The sequence below is a fragment of the Uloborus diversus genome, chromosome 5 (assembly GCF_026930045.1).
Source record: "Uloborus diversus isolate 005 chromosome 5, Udiv.v.3.1, whole genome shotgun sequence".
NCBI classification, from domain to species: domain Eukaryota; kingdom Metazoa; phylum Arthropoda; class Arachnida; order Araneae; family Uloboridae; genus Uloborus; species Uloborus diversus.
In genome coordinates this window covers 70,804,553-70,829,205 of record NC_072735.1, presented here as the reverse complement: position 1 = coordinate 70,829,205, position 24,653 = coordinate 70,804,553, and the positions used below count along the sequence as shown (strand labels likewise).

At 29.3% G+C, this 24,653-nt stretch overlaps 1 long non-coding RNA gene across 2 annotated transcripts in view; it reads left to right on the top strand.

The window, feature by feature from the left end:
- LOC129222676 (uncharacterized) overlaps positions 1 to 24,385 on the top strand; it is a 105,994-nt gene extending 81,609 nt beyond the window's left edge. Inside the window, exon 3 of one of the 2 annotated variants that reach the window (XR_008580597.1) lies at positions 24,211 to 24,385. This is a non-coding gene — a long non-coding RNA (uncharacterized LOC129222676). Of the gene's footprint in view, positions 1 to 18,957; positions 19,066 to 24,210 lie in introns of those variants that run through there. The other variant, XR_008580598.1, reaches the window with a different exon arrangement.
- Positions 24,386 to 24,653: the final 268 nt, after the last annotated feature.

Below are 24,653 nucleotides of genomic sequence, written 5' to 3'. Positions count from 1 at the left end.
TTGCTTATTTGATATAAGTAATAGGAAACACCAATAGCTTTACTGAAAATATTATACATAAGCAAAAAAAAAAAAAAAAAAACAGTTTTTGGAAATAAATTTCTGTTAAATACTTCCGAAAAATTGATTATGTTTTTTAGATGTATATATGAGTGCAGATACCCATTTTTGTTAGTGAAGTAAGATACAGAAAAATCGGCTTAACCTTTACAGTTATTGTCATCTGCTACTACTTTTATAAAACGCTAGGCGTCAATCATGATAACTGGGTGTAAAATTGCGTCGTTACACAGAACATTTAAGGTGCAAAATACGACAAACACTCACTAATTTCAAACTCTTCTGACAAAAAACAACTTATTTAGCAAGTGAAGTTAGAGATGGGTATACCTTGCTCATTTCTACACAATACCGCCAAATAGTTTTCGCACTGATTTCAAGTTTATCAAACATGATTAAGTATTAATGCGATTTTAAATTTGCAATTAATGTATCCGTTTTCATCAACTTACCACAGAGAAAGTTCTATTTTTTTCTTCCCCAATTGAATGTAAGTTCATTATTTATTCGTATTACGTTACATAAAATACAAATTTAATTTGTTTTTCTCACAACCTAAGGATGAGTTAAATTAAGTTACCTTCTAATTATAAACTGATAATTCTAATTTAAAAAAAATTCTAAGAACAATTTCTCTTATTAATTCGAACGGATAATTCTACTAATAATTTCTCTTAATAATTCTAATAGTAATTCCAGTAACTATCCCTCTCAAAAATTCTAACGATAATTTCTTTCTAAATTCTAATTGTTGTAAATTATTTTTAAATTCTAAAAATTATTCTATCTTTCTATTTTTTCCCTTCTATTTACGTTAATTATCAATAACACTAATAAGTAACTGAATCACTGTATAACTGCTTAGTTTATTCGAAAATAATTGTTTTCTTAGTATTAGTTATTTATTTTGTTTCGATCCTTTTTTGTTACTCTACGGGTATGAAACACAAACAGCTAACCCATGAAACCTTTTAATTCATCAATATTGCAAATAAAAGTATTTCAAACCAAACGGTTTGTGATTTCTTACGGTTGCAAATTGCGTCAGCTTCCATCACTTAAACAAACAGTTATAAATGCTAAATGTTATGACTCTGAGATACATTTATGCGCTCTTAACATAATCCCCTTTTTGCTATTGATATTATATTGCGTTATCTAGTGTTTAGTTTCGTGATCCTTCCTTTACCAAACAAGATAGAAAACAAATATTCACAATAAATGAAATATATTTAGCACATTTTCTTCAAGATTCAAGCAACTGAACAAACAATTAACAAACGAAATGGAAAATATCAGTTTTACTATGCCTATGTGTAAAGCAAAGGATTCTAGTTCAATAACTTGTTTGATCAAAGAAATGTATTTTGTAATTTGGGAGAAAACCAAGAATCTTCTGCAATATAAAAATTGATGTCGGAAAAATATTTGTTTATGATTTGAAAAAGAGCCATTTTTATGAATAGCAGGTTGTGTGCTGAAAAGAGGTAGAAAGGTAAACATTCATAAAATCTGCAGATATGAATTTCAAGAACGGAGCAGGCAAAAAAAAAAAAAAAAAGTAAGTATTTTTCAAAAAGTATTAAGAGTCTCTGCTAAATTTTGCGACAGTATGGCATCGAATTTCTGTGAAATGCTTTTCGTTAGTATGTCTCGAGACTAACTCTACTTTGTTTAACTTCCTCAGTTGGCAGGAAAAAAATTAGTTTTTCTGAAATATAAGATCAATAATTTAACAATAAAAACATCCAGTTTCAACTGTAGTTTTAAGCTCAAAATGAGCCATTAACGGATTCTTTATAATGTGATTAAGTATATTTCTATCGGTGAAAGATCGAAATCGAAGAATGTCCACTATGACCGGTATTTCACCGGAAATATTCGGTCTTAGGCTGGTGTCTTAACTAAGCAAATGTTGATACTTACCGGTTAATGTCGACATTTATCAGTAACGTGTACATCTTATATTGTTCTCTGCAGCAGCAATGAATGTTTTCATTTTAGGTTTATAGTATTTTTTAGCTGCTTAATAATTTTTTACTTTCCCAACAAGATATTTATATAGGAATTTTCATCCAATACTGGATTGTTTGGAGACTACTTAAATAGCTTACTTGGTGTACTTAAATAGCTTAGTTCTGAAAAAATATGCATTTAAAGTTAGAACTTTTAATGCATGTTTTTTCCCGCCAGAATCACAAAAAAAAAAGGAGTAACCTCTTTTTTTTTCTGATTGTGTTTTTTTTTGGGGGGGGGGGGCGTTTGGTAACCAGTTAAAAAAAAGGATGTAAGCAGTGAAAACAAAAGATAAACTAAAATTAGTTTCCTCCGAATTACTCGTACATTGGTGGGGTCGACTGACGCGTCGAACGTCTTAGGATTGGAAGCATGTTGTTGTAGCACGATACACAATACGACTTTTAACAAAAAAAAAAAAAAAAACGCATGGTCACAATTATAAAGCGGCTAAGACTTGATTTTTCGGTAGCCATTTTTAATGAAATGGTAGCCCGTTGGTGACTGGCGACCACTTATCTAGAGCTTTAGTAGCTAAAAGTAAAATATCTATCGAATTATATCAAACACATCTATTAAAGAGCACACGAAAAGGGTGAAACTGCGTAATAGTAAAGCGATACGATACTTTCAGATAAAAATAGCATTTTTAGATAAGATGGATACCAAACGTTCGAGTAAAAGTTTAGTGGATATTTTAAATCAAAACATAATGTAATTTTATCAAAATGAAAAAGGGTCGAGTGTATTTCAAATTGTATCCCTAAAAATCATGGATTTCAAATGCTGTGAAAATGTACTAGAAACGAAGGGGGGGGGGGGTAAAAAATCTTTTTCTGATACGTTTATCTTTTAAGTATCAATTGGATTGTTGTCTGCATAATGATTCCAATAAATTCATCAAGTTTTGTGAACGGTAGTATGTTTAGAATTAGATTATTTCCTTTAAACTTTAAGTTATTTCTTCAGTAACGTAGCGGTAACTCAAAGTCATTGTTTAAAATATTTGAATGCTTTACTGTTTTTAATATTTGGCTTCTGTGACTTTTTATAGAATAGCGGGTTAGTTGGTTTATTTATTTTTTTTACAGCTTCATTTATCTAGAGTTGTAACCAATTTAAACGTTCAAAATTTAGTGAGTTCAATTTACTTTTAAAAGTCTTTTTAGAATCGAAAAGAGTTAGTTGTCTATTGTGTTAAAATAATTCTATCTAATGGGACTTTTCTTTCGAAGGGTATTATAAGAGCTTATAACACCCGATTAAAAATGATTTGCGTACTGTTTCAATGTCTTCTTAAAAATAGTATTTAATGGTTTGCTCTAAACTTTTAGGTATAGTTTCAAGCAATTTATAATTTTGTGCTATTCTCAATGATTTGAAACGTTCACTAAACTTGAGTTGTAAACAAAATATTTTCAACACCAAAGGTTTCTTTGGATCAAGTTTTCCCAATCTTTTTAATTTGCGACCCCTTTAAGAGCCAAAAATATTGACAAACAGTCCTGTGAAACTTTCCTAACCTCCTCTTCTGCTTGCTAATACAATATTTAATTTTAGTACTAAACTTATAACATTTGATTGTAATTTTAAACAGATTATTGAAAGAAAATGTTTCATACGTTTCTTTTATAGACTACCTCTACTATTTACTATTAGCGACGTTCCTTGAACACATACCCCCAGGGATCGGAAGACCAGGTTGAAAAACATTTTTTTTAATGCGATTTTTCTTACTGCTCAAAATTAATATTTTCTGTTTGAAAATATTATAAAAAGCAAGAGACATTTCACAAATACTCGTTTCTTTTGTAGTCGGAACTAGTTTAGTTTCATTTATTTCTATGGTTACAATGAGTGTAGAGAACCTTAACTATATTTCATGAGAAATATCAACAATGAAATTCCTAGGAATTATATATTGTTCGTTTCTTCTTTTTTGGAAATCAAAAGTTTAAGCTTAATATTTTTAAAATAAAGTTTTTGAGGTAGAGTTAGACATAAAATGAAAGTTAGATTTTTTTGTGTCATTAAACTAACTCCATTTTCTTTTTTCAAAAAAAAAAAAAAAAAAAAATGTTATTAAACTTTTTTTTTTCAAATTTCCGCACGTATATAGAAGGGAACATCGATTCTAAGCCTAATGTATTTTCAATATACTTGAATCCACTCTTTTGATGGAATGTTGCCCCCATACGACATTGGTCTTCGGGACATTATATTTGAGGTGGGGGACACCTACTATTTAAATTCCATCGACCTTTAACCTCCCCGCCCACTTGGTATTTGCTGCCATTAACTTAACATAATGTCCTGCCTCTTTTATGATTGGATTTCAGGGTTTCCGAAGGAGGAGCTTTGGTGATTTATGAGGAGTCGGGATCATATCCTTGCGGGGGTCGTAATTTTTAAGTGTCCCCAGTTGACTATAAGCGATTTTTCGCAGGCATACTTTGACAGTAGAACCATTCCGCCCTTCCTATTGTAAAAGATGTCTCGACGTGGTATTGTTTTAAAATAAATATTGCTTTATTTTCTTCTACAGAATAGGATAAGACAGATCGTAAATGTTAACTGATAAACTTATAGAAAAAATGCTTTTCTCCTAGCGAGAGAAAGATTATCTCTCGCTTTGAAACTTTTAAATCTCATTTATTTGTTTTACTGCTATCTAAAAAACACCAATTATTTTATTTTTAATGTAGTTTATGTCCTATTTATAGGTAACTAGTGAAACTACAAGGAAGAAAATTTTAGAAAGTTCAAACTACTCCGAATATGAAGTAAAATATTCAGAATACAAGGGAAAAGAACTAAACGGACGGAAAATGAATAGTTTGAGTAACTATATGATTCTAATTATTATGAAAACACATTTAGTTAATGAAGAATTTTTATTCCATACCGTAAGGGATCCATAGAAACGTGAAAAGAAAGCAAAACAACTACCTTTTTTATTATTGAATAATTGCTAACTTTTTTAAACATTGAGAATAAAAATTAAAAAAAAAAAAGCTCTTTTGTTGTGAACTAGCGTAATATTCATAATGACGTGGTCTAAACAATAAACATACACGCACAACTTGAGCTTTAAGTTTTCCTACAAATATTTGCCGACAATCTTATGAAAAACTTATTTTAAATTTTAACCATTTCTTTATTTTTCAAGCATTTAGAAAAACCAATAAATAAATAAATGAGTACAAGTATGTTCAAGATCCAAATATATTTTTTCCCTCTTAATTTATTTATAAGTTTGCTCGATTAATGCTTATACAGCATTGTATAAAGTCAGTTCTTTGCACTCTACTGTAAGTCGATTGACTACGTCCCGTAGAAGTTGCACAATAATTAAATAAAAATAAAAACAATATTAAATTGCGTAGGTATAACTTTACACATAAATCACGAAAGAACCAGCTTCGTTTTATATGGTTTGTTACGAGAGAGTGACAAACACTTAATTTATACTCTTCGTTAGAAAACTGAAAACTACGCCGTCTTGCAAAGGCAGAAAACTCAAATTTAATACCGAGAAGAACAGCGTGTGTGCTTAGTATTTCGATAAATTTATTCATGAATTGCAATTAATTCAAATAATTGCAATGGAAATTGGCTCCAAATTTATTTACTGTGAACAACACATCAAAGGGAAAATGTCCACGTCATGGCGAAATTTATTTAATACGGTAGGTTAAAACGGAACTAAGTACAGTAGAACCTCTCAGTAAGGGACACTAAGGGGACTGGACTTTTTGTCCCATAAATAGAGGTGTCCCTTGTTCGGATGTATATGAATTGATGCACACTGTGTACTTAGTATAATACCATAACATAACAAAAGACTATTAATATTTAAGATTAAACACTGAAAATATTTTATGTAGTATGCTAAATAAAATTCAGAGTTATTCAAAGTGAAATAAATATTTTAAAAATTGAAATTTAATAAAAAAATTTAGTTGAATTTTAAAATAAGTATTAATTCACAAAGTTTAGTTAGTAATTTATAGAAATAAATTCGAAGTATAACTTGTTTCATGGACTTGCTTCATGTCACATAATTTACAATTCAATGTAATGTAAATAACTGTGAATACATTTCAATTTTCTATCAAAAGTTTGTCATGGTTGTGCACTATCCATCGGAGCTGAACCAATCGGAGCTCAGAAAGAAAAGCATGCGTGTAATCTCGTCAAGAATTTTAAAACACATATTTGCTACTTAGCATGTTAATGTCAAGGCAAACTTTTACCAGTTAATTTTTAGACAAGTTCAATTCATATGCATTTATTTCTTATACATTTTTACATAAATTACTGCAATTTTCTCTATGGCTGTCCCTTAAATAGAGTGTCCCTTAATCAGAGGTAAATACATGGAGGTCGCTATTCAAAGGGACTGGGACCAGAAAATATGTCCCTTAAATAGAGGTGTCCCTTATTCAGAGGTGTTCCTTAAAAGAGGTACTACTGTATATTAAACTTGTAAATCGATGGAAAAAATAAAAACGTAATAAAACAGTTTTAAATTTCTGATAAAATAAAAACTCCTCAACGAAAAAAAAGAAACAAAACACAAAACGTTATAAAAATAATAAATTTAGCACGATAAATATGAATAAATTTTGGATTTAAGAGAAAGACTTCGTTAGCGGAAAAACTCCATTAGCGGGAACTTCTTAACCGGGTTTCAGGAAAAATTTTGTTGTTTAATAAAGGAAGCTCAAAATAGTGTTACTGACATTTTCAGTCATCGAAGCACTTTGAATGCTAAGGCAAATTACAATACGCAGTACTAAGTCTTTTACACTGTACCGACGTACGTTTTAAACGAAAGGAAAATTAATATATTATAAAATTTTGCTCTAATAGTATTCTTACTGTACAAGATAAATTAATCTTTATGATTCAAACATATAATGTTACTCCACTTTGCAAAAAAAGAGAGAGAGAGATTTCAGCTGTCTTATGGCACTCGATTTAGCAGACTAGTCATTCCAACAAATAGAATCGCAGATTATTAACTCTAATAAGCATACATGCCATTGCTTTATATTAGGAATGTGTCTTTTAATGTACGAACGGGTCTAATTTGAAATGAACGGTCTTCTAAATAATGAACATTCCTTCTTTTGAACGATGATATTTAATCTGTCACATTTAGTCTTTTAATTAATTAATTAATTTTTTTAAATATATTTTGATATCACTTTCATTTTGCACATTGAAAATCATTTTTGCTTTATTTTTCCCTTCAAAATGTTTTATACGACGGCATACGTATTTTTTGCGCATTAATTTAAATTTATTATTATTATTCTTTTTATTGATCAATTTTATATATATTTTATACGCATTTTTGTGCATTAATTTAAATTTATTATTATTATATTTTTTTCATTGATCAATTTTATATATATTTTAACTTAATTAACTGACTGTTAATTTTATTTATTATTTTAAAACACCGGGATCGAAACTGCTACTTTTGGAATAACATGTCTTGTCACAAGGTAACCGAGAAATAGCTTATAAAATGAATTATAATAGCTTTATACATAAAAATATAAATAAAACATTCCTTGATTAAATTTGTATTGATATATTTTCCAAGTGTTATGTAGTTTTAGCTGCTTTTCTTAAAAGAACATAACGAAGTCAATGTACATGAGTAGGCTTCGTTGAGATATTACCTGCAACTTTTTTATTTCTCTCACAGAAACTTCTTCGGAACTATAGTAGATAGTTAGAGGCATACTATAGAATGGAGAAATTTCGTTGGGAACCGAAAAAAAAATGAACTTCATTGGTAATGTTAATGTGCTAAACAGAAAGTTAAAACACTAATATGTGATTTTGAAATTAATTTAATAACGCGTGCTATTTAAATCAAATATAACAACTAGAATCTTGAAAAGTATTTTAATCGTTTTATATTAGTTCGCTAAGAGAAGTAAGAAAATGCGGGGCAAAAAAAGGAACCGTTAAGGAAGCTTTTTTTTTTTTTTTTTTTTCAAAACTAACAAATCGGAAATTTGCATCGAAAATTACTGTACATGTAGAAATAACAACATATTTTATGATAAAACTTGCATTAAAACATTATTTTTGATTTTTTAGCTGTAAATTTGTACTTTCCAAAAAAAAGTGATCATGTAATGAAGTAATTAACGAATAAATAAATACAATAATTAATTAATACAGAAAAATGAGAGAATGAAATAGTGAACAAGTAAGAAAATAAGTGAATGAATGACTATAAGTAAATAAATAAATAAATGAATGCGTAAGCGGTTTAATAAATCATGAATAAGTAAACGAAATGAACTATTTCTCTTCGCCATACCCACTTTGCACCGCATACACAAAACTAATTGTACACACAAAACGTTTAAAAACAGCTAAAAATTTTTAAAAAAAATATTGCACCGAATATTAGCAGGTCTCTATCAATGTTTAAAATGCTAACACCAAGAATGTTATCATTTTATGTTATAAAAAATAAATTTTCACACCAAAAAATATTAAAATATGAGTATTAATGTTTGAAAATTGATTCTATTATCAAATGCCTGTCTTCAAAAAGTTATCTCCAGAGTTAATTTTTTCCTGGCTGGAATCGAATACACACACAGGTTCCAGTCAGGACTCTCTGTAAAGGAGATGTAAACTCTACATAGTTAAAATGGAATGGAAAGAACACCAATAGTAGGGGAATGGGGGCAAAGTGAAATTGTTAAAATGACTGAGTTTTTTCAAAATGAACCAATTGGAAATTTGTTTTGAAAATTACAGTACATAAAGAAAGAACGTTGTAATATTTTACAATAAAACATGTGTTGAAACAGCATTTTTTTATTTTTGGCAGTAAAGAGTCTTAAAAATAAGTGGAAATTTTTCACTTTTGTTTTCCATGGGGCAAAGTGAAAAATAAAATATTTTTCTAATGAAATATTTTCTGTTTGATAATAAAACATATTTTTGATCAAAAAAATCAGTGAATAGAAGGTTGAATGAATAAATGAAAATATAATGAAACAAAAAACGAATAAGAACGAACGAGAATGAATAAAACAATTGATATATGAAGAAAAATAAATGAGCGAGTAAAAGAATAAATGAATAATAGAATAAATGAATGAATGAATAAATAAGTGCATTACTAAATGAAAGAATGTAAATTAATTAATAAATGAAAATTTAAGTTATTTAGACTAAATGATTGAGTGAGTAAATGAAACAAACTATTTCTCTTTGCTCCATCCACTTTACCCCATATGTACTTGACTAATTGCACAATTTATTTAAAATACAAATAAGTTTAATATTAATTAAATCTTTGATGCATTAAATATTAGGATATATCAATTAATATTTCAAATGATAATAACAAGAACTTTATCATTTTATAGTAACAAAAATGATTTTTGACTTACAACGAAATATTACACTATGAGTTTCCTTTTTTAAAAAAAAATTGCCTGTATTATCAAATGCTTTAATCTTTGGCGGTATTTTTTTCCTGACTGGATTAGACTACATATAGTACTATATAGTTAAAATAATACTAGATAGGCGGCGCTAAAAACAGAATAAATATTTCACCATTTCACTTTCTTCTCACTTAGCCCTAGATTTTTTATTAGGTTTGTGGTAAGGATGCACCATATTTAATAAAGTAACTGTAATGCTGTTGCTTGGATTGGGGGGAAGGGGATCATATTTAAGATTTCATGGTGTTATTATTTTTTTAAAGTTCCCCTATTTATTTTTCCTTTTTATTAAGAAGATTCTATATACAAAAATGACACCATTTAAAATTAAAGAGAAAACTTCTCCAATTGAAACTAATACATTACAAAAGATTATTTTAAAACTTCACTCAAAAGCGGCAAACTTTTTATTTGACTCTTGTTAAAACATCTGAAGTTGTTCTTTAACAGCGCAATAAACCTTGCCAGTTTTATTCAATAAAAATCAATTTATATTGAATACTGCTTGTTTGAGTTTTCGTCGAATCTTACACACTAATGAAAAGCACTATAAGAACACTTACTCAAATGAAATGTAAAAAACTTAGAACGTTAGGTACAGATTCCCCCTTGAAGTCTAAAATAAAAACCCCGTACATGTAAAATGTTCCAACAAAAAACCTTTTTTTTTTGTTTATCTTTCTATAAATTATTATTAAATAATAGGTACAACAAAAGTGCAATATTTTCTAATTAATTTTTGCAGAAGGCAAACGTTAAAGAAAATTAAATAAAATGAATTTTAATTTAGCCGTGTCTTTAACTAAAATAATAAGCAACAAATCTTCATTGAAGCATCACAGAATTTGTTGCGAACAACTTTCATCTAAAACAATGTCAGTGCTTTTAATGTGAATTGAAATGTTGAGACAAATTAGGAGAGCTATTTTGTACTCCACAGAAAATTTAAGCTGTGATTTGTGAAAACATAGTTGCATTATTTGGTACACAAGATGATGGTGAGAATTTTCGTAATTAATTCCTAACAATGAAATGTTAAATGGAATAATATAATTTCCCCCGCCGCTTGAAAACCTCGAATGTGGTTATACGCCAAGTAATCTTCTACCATTAGAGAGATCCTGTTGCTATTTGAACAGTTTGTGAATGAATTTGAACTTGCTTTACATACTGTATTTTCATAAAGAGTATTGCCCATCACAAATTTCGTACGAAAAGGAGAACCTTTCACGCCACTTGCATCAGTACAAAGATCTAACGTGGACCGTTTCTTTGTATGGATCTGAACTATGCCCCTGCTCTGTCAGAAAAAAGCTCACATCCATTTGCGTAAACAACAATCTACAAAACATGCTAGAGCAGTTATTTTTGGGAGGTATTTTTAGGGAATCATCACTATTTGTTAGAATCTCTAAGGGCGGCTCCTCAAAGGCAAACATCTGTGCCAGAAATCGTCTGGAGCATCAGGAATTCCATTTGGGGAATTTCTCTCCCCGTCCATCCCTCTCTGCTTCGACAATAGAATGCGTTGCTGTAGATAATGTTCTTGTCCTCCGAAAACATCTCCGCTTAGGATCAATTCTGAAAAGAGGCATAAAGGACGTAATGGCAGACGCTATCTATCAACCAAATGTTTGTCAGTGTCAATTTAGAAAAAGGATCCCGGCATTGTCCTTTGTTGAGAGATGCCCTCCTTTCTCCCTCCTGTTGTAATTACCAAATTCTGAGAGTTTTAGACAGATGGGCCAAATTGACGCCATGCTATCTTCAATGCAGACACCTTTTTTTTCTCTCTCCTTATCCTTTGTACAAGGAAGAATCTCTTTCTAAGATTGCACGGTATTAACCGACCAACCAGAGAGTTTAAGTTTCATGGCAGCAGAACCAATGGGAAGAGTTCTTCAGATTCTTCTGATGTCAACTTCCGACAGTCTTTGAATCATCCCACCCCACCCTCCAACCGTTTATTCTTCTTTCGTCACACGCTGGACGTCTTTTCTTCCCGCCATCCTTTACGCTTCTTTAAAATGGTAACTTACATCGACCACCCGTGGGAGAAAACAAATTTCTTAAAATGTTCTTCTGATAAGAATGGATAGAAGATTATTTTTTATTGTCCTATTGCCCTGGACCAAGCGGCATCCTTAGATTCTCAGCATTAAAGTTGAGAAAAAAAAATTGCTAAAAAATTTCTCTGTCATATTTTTTGAGACAAAAATTGGTCTTACCTCTTATAGACTTTGTATGCGTGATAATTTTTAAAATAGAAACAATGGAAAATGCATGTACAGTAAGTCAGCAAACTAAGAGTCAATCACCTGCATATTAACTTGTAGATACCAATTTTATAGCAAAGAGTTTCTCAGTTTAGTAGAATTTGAAAATTGAGGCATGCTAGTATAATATTTACATTAGACACTTAAGTTTCTTATACCAGTTCAACAGTTCTAAAATAGTACACTTCTCATGCTGCAACTTGTTATTTTTTCTTTATTTTGTCTATTTATTAATTTATTATTATTATTATTCCTTATTTTATTATCTATTTTTATGTTTATTATTATTATTATTTTACGTTAAAGGTTTTAATAAAAAGGAGTTCAAGAAAAAATGTTAAATGAATCCTTAAATTTTCCCTAGCTTCTAAAATGACAAATCGCATTTTGGAAAAGATAAATACACAAATCTATCAATATTTTGCTCATGGTATATCAATAACGATAACTGTTGATGTTTTGGTTATCTAACAGTCAATTTTTTAATTACTTTTTCAAACGTTTTGCTTGAGAAAAAATTTTGATACCATCACACAGTAATTCATTCCAAATGCTTCTCCTTGTCCCTTTCATTTTTTGTTTCATCAGTTTAATAAGATTTTGTATCTCTGACACTAACATCTCTCTCTCTCTCTCTCTCTTTACGCTATGAAAGCCAGAATCTATATCCCATTTTAACTTTAAACATAGGTAGGCCAAAAGTTTCTTTTGTATCTCTGACACTAACATATTTCTCTCTCTCTCTCTCCCCCCCCCCTCTCCCTCTCTTAGTGCTATGAAAGCCATGTCTATATCCCAGTTTAATTTCAAACATATGTATGGCCAAAAATGTCTTGTGTATGTTTAAAATTTTATGCACGGAGAATATTTATTATTTGTTGAATGTTTAGACTTTTATGAGTATTTCAAAAATTTTATTTTGAATTTTTTTGAAAAAAGTTGCGATTTGTGATATTAAAATTGTCAGATTACAATACATTACAAGAATAATTCAAAGAGTGGTAAAGATAAAAAAAAATAGATTTATTCGTCCAGAAACTACATCTTCAAATTGGGTCTCTGTTTCTACTAATATTTAAATAACCTGAATTTGATGTTAAAATTTTCTTTGCATATTACTCCCAAGTGTTTAATATCCCCACAATTTCAGTTTGTATATTTCCTATTGTGTTAAAATACCAAATGACAACTCTGTTAAAAATAATGCACACTAATTTTTACAAAAGAATTTTGAAAAACTCTTTAGTTTACTTCATTTATTTACTTATTTTAAAAGCTAAAATTCTTTATACACTTCAGCTACTGCACCACAGATAGTTTAAACGCCTCTACAAACTTAGGTAAAGCTTTGAAAATCTTAATCATGCATCAAAAACTTAATCAAAGAGTTATCTTAAGCTTTTAACTTCAAACAGAAACTTATCATCGTGGAAATTTGGGAGAGAAAAAACAATTGGAATTTTAAAAATATTTATTTAAACGCGTTGATTTTTTTTCCACCACGCAGAAAGTCAAGCATTCTAAATGTTAAAAAGCAAAATAGTTTGCCTTTCTTCCTCCCCTATACTGTTTTTATTTATTTACTTATTTTGAACTTTAAAATTCTTTATATAGCTAACTGCATCACAGATTTCTTAAATGCCTCTACAAGCTTCTTAGCTCACGCTTTGAAAATCTAAAATATGAATAAATAATTTAATCAAGAGTATTTTTGTCCTTTTGATTTCAGATTGAAACTTATCCTAGTAGAAAATGAGCAGAGAAAAAATTTAGAATTTTTAAAATATTTTATTTAATTCTAAAGACATATTTTTTATTAATTTTTTTAACGCAAAAAGTCAAACATTCTAAATGTTAAAAAGCAAAATATTTCGCATTTCTTCTTTCCTAGCCGTCTTAAAATTTCATCTTTAGAGTAATAATTTTTGTTTATTTTTTTATGGAATTGATCACGCTTATGGTCTTTCTTGTTGCGTGTGTGTGAAGTACATTTCACTTCTCTAAAATAAATTTCACTTTTCAAAATGTTAAGTTTTACGCCTTGAAAAAAAATCAAAAAACGAAAAATATTTGAGTTTTGACGTTTTGATTACAAATTATGTTTTTCTCAATCACGAATTGCGATAGGACGCTACTTATTGTATTTCTTGTTTCTGCAAATGAAACGGAATGGAAATGGAGAAAAAATTCGCACCCGTCGTGTTACGACTGGTGAATTTCTAGATTAGATGAGTTGAAGCATTTCCATTAAAAAAAAAAAGAAAAAAAATGGCGATTAGGATGTGGTAATAAAGGTAAAGACTTAAAGGCCGATATCCAGAAGTACACTTAACACAAAGATTATTTACGGCGTATAACGTTATGTAATTTTATTTTTTAATCAATTTTAAATGATGGAACTAGTGGAATTTGAAAATAGTGTATTAAAATGAGATTTTCCTATTAAAGTTCATCGTTATGGGTGTTTTCCTTGCGTTAAGCCTTGGGAAAAAATGAATGAACGAAAAAACGAACGATGTGACCATAGCGACGAAAATTAGTCCTCTTAATAAACATCAAAAACATCGTCGTCATGGTAATCCGAAAATCAGATCAACGTCAACTGCGGTCAAATGAGAGTAATAAGAAATTTGACTGTGCAAAAAAAAAAAAAAATAAATAAATAAATAAATAAAAATAAAAAAATAAAAATATAAATATAAATAAAAAATAAATAAATAATTAATTTAAAAAAAACCTTGCTACGCTTCTAGTTCTGATTTCAAAGTCCTTTTGAACGAAAACCCTTTTATAATAACTAATACCGCAGAAAGATGGTATTGATTTACAAGACTCAAAAATATTTTTTATCTTCATTTTCCTTTCCATCTGCGCTCCAAATCCAGAAACCCCATTTGACGTAGTAATCTCAAAACTTTATCAAAATAAGAGCTCCTTACTATATTTTTTCCTTTCTATACTTTAGTAAGGTTGAATTTATTATTTATTAATACTAAATGGTGTTTAAAACCCTAAACTTATTGAGGATTGAAAAAGATATTTCTCAAGAAGAGTTAGATTTTGATGTTACTTGAATCAAAAGAATACTCCTTTTTTAAAACTATCAGAAAAACTTAATCGTGGAAAATAAATTATTTGTTAGAGTTCGAATTAAAAAAATATACGAATGGGAAAAACAATTTATTAAAATGTTTTCAGATTTTTTTTTCCTGAAACCGTTTTTCTTTTTAACAGAACCGAAAACATCAAAAGGTTCAAAAAAATATCACATCTAAAAACTGCCATTTGTGATAATTGAATCAATATAAGTGAAATAATATACACTTTCATCAAACATAAAATGTCTCTACCCTACAGTGGTTTAAAAAACATCATCATTACTATTATTAAGCGTCAAACTATTTATTAAATGATTTATTTCATACCAAGCTGACAAGCGATGTCGTCGAATCTTTTTTTAATATTTTAGTTGCAAAGATAAGGAGTTCACAACAGCGACAGTTCCAAAGCAAAATATCAGAGCTACTAAGCAAAAATTGAGCGTTTGAGAGTTTCATACTCAAATTGATAGCAAAGAACTTTTTTGTAAATCTATTTTTCATACTCTCTGTACATCAAAGATACCTACATCGAGAAACGCACTACCAACCCTTTGTGTAAATTTTCAGGCGAATTGGGTTGCTTCCGAAATTTAAAAAGCTTCTTTTTCTGAAAGAGCATGTTTAAAAGCATAGGATGTAACCATTTTGTTAAGTAACTTGACAGAGTTTAGTATTTTTCAACAATTATTTTAATCGGTGCACAGATTAAATTTCATTTTTTACGCTTCTGAGCATGGCATCATAAGTGATGAAATGCCATTCACTGATGCCATCAGCTCAGAGTGCACACACAATATTTAATTCGCTTCTTTACTCACATTTACTGGCGACGATATGGTTGATAGCGAGCGTAGAGCGCAATATTTATTTCGTTTTTTAATTATCATAACCTAGAAACGCGGTGGACAACAAAAGTAAGCATCCAGCGCGTCATTTGAGTAACGCACCAAAGTTCATCACTTTTGACGTTATAAAGACCGTGCCTTATTTCCAAAATCGGATGTTTAAAAAAAATAATAATTAAAAATTAAACGCTGGGAAAATGAAAGTTCTTTCTCACTCCATGTAATTTTCTTCTTTTGCTTATTCTATCAATTTCAATGACTAAAAGTAGTACTTTTGACTGAAAGAAACAATTCCATTGTTGCTTCTACAGTGAGTATAACTATTATTTTAAAAGATAAGTACAAAATTCAAGAAATTTGTATAAGCAAAGATTTAAGTAATTTTAGAAGCGTTTGGGTGTGAAGAACTACCAAAATAATTACTTTTAGTGTAAAACCTCCACCGCTCCATTAGTAAATACATTTTTCTCTAGTTAAATGTATTAATATTTAAAAGAAACAAAATCCATATAAATAGAAGCATATATCGTAAAATGATTATCTCCGGTGTCGAAAAAGCGGAAAAAACCCCCCTAAAAATACGTATATGTTCTAGAACTTATAATGAAACATTATTCTAAACACATTTAGAAACAGTATACTAACTACGAATAAATACGTAGAAATCTTGTTTTGATTTTAGCTCAGAACAGGTAAAATGTTTGGGTGCAAACTAAAATACCGATAGAATTATATGTTTAAGTAAAAGCTTCAGATATACTTCATATTACCTCCACCCCCTCCCCTTCTATGCACTAAAACTAAAAATTTAATTAAAAACTACACATAAAAACATATTTTGCAAACATATTATCTTTAGTGAAAAAAAGGAAAAAAAGTATTCCAGGATCATGAACTTACTATAGTTCGAAAACTTTTAATGAGAAAATATTCTTCAGACATTGAAGTTTTCATTATGATAATATTTATAATAAATTTAGCATATACAATGTTTTCTGATTTTTTTATTTGCAAGTATTAATTGGCTTTTTAATTATTTAAATCGTAATTTGGAAAACCCCGTAGCCAAAAATTATTTTAGTGGAGAGTTTTTCATTCTCTTTCCCCGTCGTTTCCCGTCGAAAAAAAAATCTACTATTTTTAAATCTTGATTCCATAGTCTGTCATGATATCCATCTTCGTGGCAGGATTTTGATGAAATGAAAATGGCAAAAGTAATGTTAAAAAAAGAGAGAGCGAGAGAGAAAAAAAGCGATGTTTTTTCGATTTCAATACAGGTGAAAACTGTTCAGCAATAAGAGTTTCCTATGATTTTTTTAATAAAAAAGTACTCATGACATATGTAATACCTACAATACAAAATAGGTATTTAAATTCTTATAGCTAGTCTTTTCGACGGAAAGGCCGTAGTCGGGTTTCTATGTTAAATCTGTCCTTGCGGCTTTAACGACTGGCACTTGGGGGATCATTTTGGTGTCGAATAAAAATAATTTAGCCAAATTTTCAGCTCTTTATCTCAACCAACCTTCGAGTTTTTCAGAAAAAAAACTGTTTTTTCGATTTTAATTTTTTTTATAGTAAAATTCAAAATTAATCAATGGTAATTTTTTCCTTTATTCTTAGAAATAAAATACATGAAAAATTATTAGAGTCATAATTTTTAAACGAAAAGCCGATTTTAGCGACGAAAATAAAATATAAATATTTTTTTCAGTGCCTTTTTGAAAAGTGTCACTCAAAAAATTTTGTCAGAAAATGTCTTTTATACTCCTCTACACTCAGGAATTTTTTCAAAGTGGTTGAACAACACCAAAAAAAAAGTGGTTTTTCTTTCATCATTTTGCGTTTAAACAAATTTAAATATTTTTGATCCCCCCCCCCCAAAAAAAAAAATCATTTGAGTTAAGTCAGTAAAAAATCGTCTGCTAAATGAAAAAGAAAAAAAAAACTTCGAAAATACTATCTTACCAGAGAAAAAATACTATAAAAAACTAAGGCATAGACTTCATGAAGCTATTAGGAATGTAAAAAATGCTAAATTGTTCATAAAGACGATTATATAATTTGTACACGCCACTTTTAATAATTTTTCAATCTACATCCAATAACGACAAAAACTTTAAATATTAAAGTAACTTTTATGTACAATTTAACATAGTTTTTTTTTAGATAACCGACATTAGCAGGGTTGCCAACTGCTCCGCATTTTGCGGAGTTGTTCCACAAAAATAGCGAAACTCCGCAGCTTTGCAAAGAATTATTTTGCTCCACATTTCCTGGCCGTGCGTTTTCAAGCATGACAAAGTGTTTAAAGCTGTTTTTTATGCTAGTGCGTAAAATGATTATCAAAGCTCAAAAAAATTTCAGATAAGTGATTAAAATTTTTTACTGAATTTATGCAAAATACCGAACTGCTCCGCAAAACTTCCAAATGCTACTCAAAATCACCATAGATGCTCCTCAAACGATTTCTCCAAGGTTGACTTACCCTGCATTAGATAATGTAATGATTTTCAACAATTTATGATGATTTTTTAAGTAAGGTCAGTCTCTGTCACTGTTTTCATTCACAAAGACGATGACTCTTTCATCAGTGAACAAACGACTCAATATTTCATCAGGCTTTACTACGTATTTTTGCCAAATATCGAGCATGAGACAGAAAATGTATGTCAAAACCAAATGTCTCAAGCTATATCATACTTAGCTAAGAAGATGAATAAAGATGATGGCTCCATTATGTCAAAATCACACCTAATATTATAAAACTTGAAGTGAGAATGCGACATATTAAGTCAAAAATATATCGTTGCTTTCTTGATTATCAGTCACGTAGGAATGACATCACTGGGATTACAAGATATTGTTGAGATTCTGCTAATGGTAGGCGCAGTCATTGCGCACACATTGCTGCGATCATATATTTTCTGCCTCATGCTCGATATTTGGCAAAAATAGTAAAGTTTGCTGAAACACTGAGTCGTCTGTTCATTGATGAAAAAGTCAGTGTCTTTGTGAATGAAGACAGTGACAAAGACTAATCTTATTTAAAAAATCAGCATAAATTGTTCAAAAGTATTATGTTTACTGTCAGTTATTTCAAAAAATTACGTTAAATGGTGTAAAGAAGTTACTTTAATAATTGCAATTTTTGTCTTTATAGGATCCAGACGGAGAAATTATTCAAAATAGCGTGGACTAATTGTGTAATCGTCTCTACGTACAATTTAACATTGAATAATATTTGTTTAAAAACTCTTTAATAATTTTTTTTACATTCCTAATAACTTCATGAAGGATATGTCTTCGTTTTTTGTCGTGTTTTTTTCTGGTAAGATAGTATTTTCCAAGTATTTTTTTTTTACTTAGCAGACGATTTTTTATTGACTTCGTTCAAATAATTTTTATTGTTAATCAAAAATATTTAAATTTGTTTAAACACAAAATGATGAAAAAAAAAAACTTTTTAATTTTTTTCGTATTGTTCCACCACGTCAAAAAATTCGAAAAAATCCTGAGTGTAGAGCAGTATAAAAGACATTTTTTGACAAAATTTGGTGTGTGACACTTTTCAGAAAGGCATTGAAAAAAAAAATATTTAAATTTTATTTCCGTCACCAAAAATCGGCTTTTCGTTTAAAAATTATGATTATAATAATTTTTCATGTATTTTATTCTGAAGAATAAGTGGGGAAAATATCATTCATTAACTTTGAATTTTACTGTAAAAAAAATTAAAATCGAAAAAACAGGTTTTTTAAAAAAACTCGAAGGTCGGTTGAGATAAAGAGCTGAAAATTTGGCTAAATTATTTTTATTCGACACCAAAATGATTCCCCAAATGCGAGCCGAAAAAGCCGCAAGGGCAGATTTAACATAGAAACCCAACTACGACCTTTCATGCTTATTAGTTGTCAAACTTATAAGGTGGCATGAACGCAGGTGAAAACTGTTCAGCAATAAGAGTTTCCTATCATCGTTAAAAATGATAAGAACACATGACCCATGTTAATTCTGTACTACAAAATCGGTATTTAAATTCTTCTAGATAGTCCTTTCGTCAGAAATTTAATACATACTTGTTAGATGTCAAACTTATTTGGAAGGAAATATGGTTCATGAGGTCTCTGAATTGCAACGTAAAATCACTTTTTTGCATTATTGTTTTTATTAAATTGTAAGAACAAAAGAAAAATAATACATTTAAATATTAATACTAAAATTTTGTGTTTAAATTTTAAAATTCTAACATGCTTGATTTTTTCTATTCGGCAACATTGAAGAGGAATTAAGTGAGTTTATTGACTAAAAAGGAACAAAAAGTGTAAATTGCGAAAAAAAAAAACAAAGCTTTATCAGATGCATTTCACTTTATGTAAAGTACCAAAAGGATAACTGGCACGGGAAAGTTTTTTTCCGTGCATCAAAAAATTCTTGCATAAAATTGATATTTCTTATATTTTCTTAATAATTCTTGTTAAAATTGTTCCACCATAGCATTTTTAAAAAATATTCTCATATTAGTCTATTTCAAAAAAATAATGAAATGTCTTCTTTAGTGAAAACAAAGGAAGCTTTCCTTTTTCATGTTTTAAAGAAATTTTAAAGGGCATAAATAAAAGAATAAAATTATATTTAATTGGTCTTCAATATGTTTCCTTAAAAATAATACCACAATAAATGCATGAATAATAGAATAGGTTGAGTCTTGAAATGTTTCCACAAGACAAAATGTAATGACCAAAATTGTAGATACAATTTCAAAAAAAATAAAGAAAGGAAGAAAGAAATGGCACAGAATATTTGTCATTTTATACCAAAAAGAGAAAATAAATGTGTTAAATGAATGAAAAAACCAAAGCGATTTTTTTTTAATGATATTGGAGGCAAAAATTGTGTTCTTCAGAAAGACGCAATGAACGCAACCATTTAATCTGAATTGACACAATTCAGAAAAATTCTCAGATATGGTGAGCCAAAATTGTTTTCTGAAAAATTCTAAGATCTGATGCGCCAAAACTGTTTAAATCATAAAGATGAAAATCATTACTTTTATAAGAATTATACCAAAATTGTTTAAAACATCGAAGTGTGAAAAATTATTTTTGTAAGGAAACTACATTGTAAAAGCTTCAATTGCGTATAAAATCAATAGGGTTGGGAGGGGGGGAATTCATCTCCCAAAGTAGTTTTAAAATTCGCCCCCCCCCCCCAAAATACCAAATTAACTGAAAAAATAAAAGAAAACTGCTATTAGTTCAGATTGTGAAGTTCAACATGTATATAGACAAGGAGTTTTAATTAAATGAACATTTTTTTCTTTTCAAAACCTCCTTTTTATTTATTTATTTATTTGTAAAAATAAAAAATCTAAGAAGCCTATTTTGTCAGTATCGTTATTTTGTCTTCATGCTTATTTTGACTTTATGCTCCATCGTGACAGTTTATAAATACAACAAAGTTGAGTAAGTATGAAAAATGCTTACATAAAAAGAATAACGCTAAAAACGAAGTAGTTAGTAAATATGTATTATGAAAAATACTTTGACAGGAAAAGGCAAATGCTTAGTACAGCGTTCAAAAGTGTACTTGCGGTGTCTGTCCGACTAGACACTGAAACATAAAGAGCGAAATTGCTTAAGTGATTTGCTTTAATTTTTCAATTTATAGTCATATTATTTAAAAGCATGTGGAATGAAAATTGAAAGTCCGTCTAAACTTTATTGGTAATACTGAACGTGCTTTTTGAATTAATGGAACAGCACATGATATACGATATTCATATCATGGATAAGACATAAACAACGGTAGGAGTAATTAACACGAAAAAGAAATAAAAATCACTTAACACAAGCTAATATTGTAAGTTATGTAATCTGTATAATATTAGTGAATTTTTGAATTATTTGAAATTAAATTTGTCTGTAATTTAAAAAACTTTTTTCAGCGGCAAGTTTTTTTTTATTACTACACCACTAATAACCGTACTGATAATAATTTGCAAATGCAAATTTATAAGAACTTCAAAATAAAAGAAAAATGAACTAATTTTTTTTCTCCGTTCGCTAAGAAAAGAATTCTTTACGCTCTAAAACACGTACTTTCCACTTTGTTATCTGTTTTTGTCTTATTAGGGCGCGTAATTATTCGCGCTGAAACTAAAACTGACCTCTACTTTTTACAAATTAACTCACTTTAATAATTATTTTTAAATATCGAAGACGCACCCAGGATTTATTTACGTGGATCATTTTATATTTCTTTCACAGTCAGCTACATTTCTTACACAGGTCAACTTCAGAATCCTAGTCACGCTAAAGCACGTGCTATCACGTTTCGTATCTTTATTTTGTCCTTTTTATGTAGCGCATTTGCCCGGGCTAGAACTAAAAGCCTTTTGTTTTTTTTAAAATACTATCAACATTTTATAATTATTTTCCTCTTTAAAAATGCACACAAATTTTGCAGAGCAGTGCTTAAATGAATAATAACACGCTGCAGAAAAGAAACCACCAAATTGTTTTCAATTTCCCTCCACAGTCAAGAATCGGAATCCTTGTCTATCTATAAAACACGTGTTTTTTAGTTCCGTGCATCTTTTTTTTTTAAGAAGAGCACTTATTCGAGATTAAATCACAGCCGTCTTACATTGTTTACAAAGGTAAAATTAGCGTATTGTAATAATTATTTATGTTTGAAAATTTTACATTTATTTCACAGAGCAGTGCATTAATAAAAGTTAAGATCAGAATTTTTTTTTTTTTTTTTTTTTGGTCCAATTATTTTAAATTTTTTTTCACTGTCAAGATTCAGAATCCTTGTCTATCTAAAACACATGCTTCCAAATTTAGTGCAATTTTTGTTTTATTTAGTTGAGCACTTGTTCGATATTAAACTAAAAAGTAAAATTAACGTATTGCAATAATTATTTATGTTTGAAAAATTTATATTTGTTTCACAGAGCAGTGCATTAATAAAAGTTACGACCGGGATTTTTTTTTTTTTTGGGGGGGGGGGGTTAAATATTTTAAATTTCTTTTCACAGTCAAGATTCAGAATCCTTGTCTATCTAAAACACGTGCTTCCCAATTTAGTGCACATTTTTGTTTTATTTAGTGGAGCACTTGTTCGATATTAAACTAAAAGGTAAAATTAACGTATTGTAATAACTATTTACGTATGAAAAATTTACATTAATTTTACAGAGCAGTGTATTGATAAAAATTACTGGCTAGGACTTTTTTGTACTAAATTATTTTAAATTTATCTCCAGAGTCAAGATTCAGACTTCTTGCCTATCTAAAACACGTGCTGCTCAGTTCCATTAACATTTTTGCTGGGTTAAATAGCGTAATTATTCAAGATTTAACTTAAACTGTCTTACATTTTTTACAAAAGTAAAATTAACGCATTGTATTATTTATTTACGTACGAAAAATTTACACTCATTTTACAGAGCATTGCATTAACAAAAGATACGAATCCGGAAAATTTTCAAATTCCTCATTAATTAAAGTTTCGGATCAGGAAATTTGGTTTATCCACAGTTTGGTAGACAGTTAAAATTTCCTCCCCCCCCCTAAAGAAATGAAAATGTATGATTGAAACTGAAAAGCAGGGGGGAAGGAAAATTTGTGTCGGTGAAACTTGGGAGGACACCGGAAATTTTTCATATTAAATTAATTTAAGATCCTCTCCACAGTCAAAATTCTGAATTCTTATCTCTCTAAACCACGTGTTTTACAATTTCGAAAACATTTTTGCTTTATTAAGTTGCGTAATCATTCGAGATTAAACTGAAACTACCTTATTTTTTTACATAAATAAAATAATCGCAATGTAATAGTTATTTATCATTTACACATGAAAAATTTACACCCTTCCCACTGAGCAGTGTATTAATAAAAGGTACGACTAAGGATATTTTATTATTCTAAATTCTTTTAAAATTTCTCTCCACAGTCAGAATTCAGAATAGTTTTCACTCTAAAACGCTTGCTTTCCAGTTTCGTACGCATTCTTCTGATAAAGCTGAGAATTTGCTCGTGCAAAATCTATTTTTTTTCCATATCAATCCAAAATTAACTCTTTATAACAAATCTTTTCATTTTAAAATTTACACATATATAGTATAACTAAACATTCATAAATAACACGGCGCCTAAAAGTTTTTATACTAAATAATTTCTAATTTTCCTTCATATTCAGCATTCAAAAAAACAAAACTTACCTCCATATTATATCATTATAGCTTAAATAATTGTTTCACTTTTTTAAAGAAAAGTCCTAATAAATTTCTAAACTTCTCTAACACACTTAACAAAACCATGCAACTTATTTCAAAACAGAGAACCTGAACTACTTTGATACCACTACAAGCAAAATCAATTAATCTAATTAAATGGTTTGTGATCAGTAGGTAGTAAAAGAAGCCACGCCTCTGTCAGTCCAAGACATGTCACTGTTCCATCCGTCAGCCATCAAAGTTGAAGGCTCCATTCCAGTTGGTTGTTACCAGAGATGTCACTCAAATAGATGCCCCAGGCTCAGATGACAGCGTCACTTGCATTGTCAAAAAAAAGACTAGTGCATTCCAGCCTGAAAGAAAAGTTGAGGTAAGTAGTAATGCTCTTGATAAGTACTCGATATTAAATTCTAAAAATAATTCATTAAAAATTACCAACAGTATAAAATATGATTTTTTTCATGCTTTATTAGATAATGTGTTATGTAAAAAGTTGCATGTTTTGACGGCTTAATTTCATGTATCACAATCGTAGTCATTGATTTACGCTATCGTGCTTTGGTCGTGTTTTTCAATTTAGACTGCGCATGTCTGATTAGTACACGAGCCTGCAG